The sequence below is a fragment of the Triticum dicoccoides genome, chromosome 1A (assembly GCF_002162155.2).
Source record: "Triticum dicoccoides isolate Atlit2015 ecotype Zavitan chromosome 1A, WEW_v2.0, whole genome shotgun sequence".
NCBI lineage: Eukaryota > Viridiplantae > Streptophyta > Magnoliopsida > Poales > Poaceae > Triticum > Triticum dicoccoides.
Window position 1 is genome coordinate 23,620,444 of NC_041380.1, and position 3,550 is coordinate 23,623,993.

Here is a 3,550-nt window from a genome sequence, read left to right on the forward strand (position 1 = left end):
AGTGATCCGGCGACGCCGCGCCATCGGGGAGGCATGGTCCCGATCTGGAACGAATGGGCGAAGGAGAGGGGCGATGACGTCCGGTGAGGTTCGGCGGCGGCGCGGGTGTAAGGCGTCGGTGACGGCGGTGGTTGGCGATGGGGACGGGGCGCCGGCGTCGTGGGGGGGCGCGGGGCATCGGCCCGATCTAGTGGGAGGAGAGAGGGAGGAGTGGATCGAGGGGGGAGTGAGTGGGTGCGAGTGGGGAGGAACCGCTAGGGTTCGGTCGCCCCAGGGGGTGAGGTAGGCGCTGGCTGGGCCGGCCTGTTTGGCACCGAGGCCATCTGGGCCAGTGGGCCGTGGGAGGGGGCTCCCTCTTTTTTTTATGTTAGTTTCTTTCTTTTATTTATTTTCCTTTTTTCTTTATTTTCTTTTATGTTTTCTTTTAGTTTCCATTTATTTTTGTTTTTGTAAAATACTATAATGGCGCCTAATTTGCTGTTAACAAATATGCCACTGCCACATTAGCTTGCTATCCAAGCTAAATTAGTTTCGTAATTAATTAATATTTAAAAGTATATAAATAATAGTTTTCACTACTGTTTCAATTATCTTATAGTATTTAACTATCTTATAAAGGTATGGTTTCTCCATCATAATTACCTATGTAATATTTGGTTCACCCCGAACATTTTAGTTTTAAGATTTGAGAACTTTTATTGTTTGCTTAATTTTTAAAGTTTGAACTAGGTTTCGAACTGGCGCGAGTTTATAAACAGTAATCCGAGGTGACGTGGCATCATTAGCGGAGGTTCACTGTAGCTTAACTATCCGGGCGTCACAACATCGCCATGTGATTAACACTCACAGGTCACATCGCCATGTGACCAACATCCAAGAGTCTACTAGACTCAATAATCTAGTTCACATCACTATGTGATAAACACTCAAAGAGTTCTGGGTTTGATCATGTTATGCTTGTGAGAGAGGTTGTAGTCAACGGGTCTTGCCATATTCAGATCCCTATGTACTTCACAAAACTTTATGTCATATCGTAGGTGATGCTACCACGTTCCACTTGGAGCTATTGCAAATTGTTGCTCCATTATACGTATCCGGTATCTCTACTCAGAGCTATCCAGATAGGTGTTAAGCTTGCATCGACGTAACTCTTTATGTCGAACTCTTTATCACCTCCATAATCGAGAAACATTTCCTTATTCCTCTAAGGATAATTTTAACCGCTATCTGGTGATCCATTCCTAGATCACCTTTGTACCCTCTTGCCAGACATGTGGCAAGGCACACATCAGGTGCGGTACTCAGCATGGCATACCGTATAGAGCCTATGACAAGAGCATAGGGGACGACCTTCGTCCTTCCTCTTTTTTCTGCCATGGTCAAGCTTTGAGTCTTACTCAACTTCACACCTTACAACTCAGGTAAGAACCCCTTCTTTGACTGATCTATTTTGAACTCCTTCAAAAACATGTCAAGGTGTGCGTTCTTTGAAAGTATCATCAGGCGTCTTGATCTATTTCTATAGATCCTGATGCCCAATATGTAAGCAGCTTTATCCAGGTCTTCCTTTGAAAATCACTCTTCAAACAACCATTTATGCTTTCCAGAAATTCTACATCATTTCGGATCAACAATATGTCATCCACATATACTTATCAGAAATGTTGTAGTGCTCCCACTCACTTTCTTGTAAATACAAGTTTCTAGCAAACATTGTATAAACCTAAAAGCTTTGATCACTCCATCAAAACATATATTCCGATTCCGAGATGCTTGCTCTAGTCCATAGAAGGATTGCTGGAGCCAGCATACCTTTTAGCATCCTTAGGATCTACAAAACCTTTTATTGTATCACATACAACTTTTCTTACAAAAACTTGGTAAGAAAACTTGTTTTGACATCCATCTGTAAGATTCATAATCGAAAAATGCAGCTAATGCTAACATGATTCCGACGGACTTAAGCATCGCTACGGGTGAGAAATTCTCATCGTAGTCAACTCCTTGAACTTGTGAAAAAACTCTTTCCCACAAGTCGAGCTTCATAGACGGTAACATTACCGCCCACGTCCGTCTTATTCTTAAAGATCCATTTATCTCAATGGCTTGCCGATCAACGGGCAAGTCCACAAAAGTCCATACCTTGTTCTGATATATGGATCCTATCTCGGATTTCATGGCTTCTAACCATTTGTCGGAATACGGGCCCACCATCGCTTCTCCATAGCTCGTAGGTTCATTGTTGTCTAACAACATGATATCTAAGACAGGATTACCGTACCACTTAGGAGTAGTACATATCCTTGTCGACCTACGAGGTTCGATAGCAACTTGATCCAAAGCTTCATGATCACTATCATTAACTTCCTATTCAACAGACGTAGGTGCCACAGAAAACATCTTTCTATGTTGCATCATTCTCTGGTTGAAATAAAGGTTCGACAACCTCATCAAGTTCTATCTTCCTCCTACTCAATTCTTTCGAGAGAAACTCCTTCTCGAGAAAGGACCCGTTCTTAGCGACAAACAATTTGCCCTCGGATCTGAGATAGAAGGTATACCCAAGTGTCACCTTTGGGTATCCTATGAAGATGTGTTTGTCCGCTTTGGGTTCAAGCTTCTCCGGCTAAAGCCTTAAGCATCGCAGCCCCAAACATTAAGAAACGACAACTTTGGTTTCTTGCCAAACCAATGTTCATATGATGTCGTCTCAACGGACTTAGTTGGTGTCCTATCTAAAGTGAATGCAGCTGTCTCTAACGCATAACCTCAAAATGAAAATGGTAGATTGGTAAGAGACATCATAGATCACACCATATCTCATAGGGTTCGATTACGACGTCCGGACACACCATTACCTTGTGGTGTTCCAGGTGGCTTCAACTGTGAAACAATTCCACAATGTCTTAAGTGATTGCCAAACTCATAACTCAGAAAATCCCTTTTTGATCAGATCGTAGGAACATGATCTTATTGTTATGATGATTCTTAACTTCACTCTGAAATCGCTTGAACTTTTCAAACGTTTTAGACGTGTGCTTCATTAAGTAGATATACCTATATCTACCCAAATCGTCAGTGAAGATGAGAAAATAGCGATATCCACCGCACGCTTCAATTCTCATTGGATCACATGCATCAGCATGCATGATTTCCAACAAGTCACTTGCCCGTTTCATTGTACCTGAAAACGGGGTCTTAGTCATCCTGCCCATGAGGCATGACTCGCATGTGTCAAGCGATTCAAAGTCAAGTGACTCCAAACATCCATCGATATGGAGTTTCTTCATGCATCTTACGCCAATATGACCTAAGCGGCAGTGCCACAAGAAAGTGGTACTATCATTATTAACTCTACATCTCTTGGCGTGAACATGTGTATCACCACGACCGAGATTCAATGAACCATTCACATCGGGTGCATGACCATGAAAGGTATCATTCATGTAAACAGAATAACCATTATTCTCTAACTTAAATGAAAGACCGTATTGCAATGAACATGATCTAATCATATTCATGCTCAACGTAGACACCTGATAACATTTAT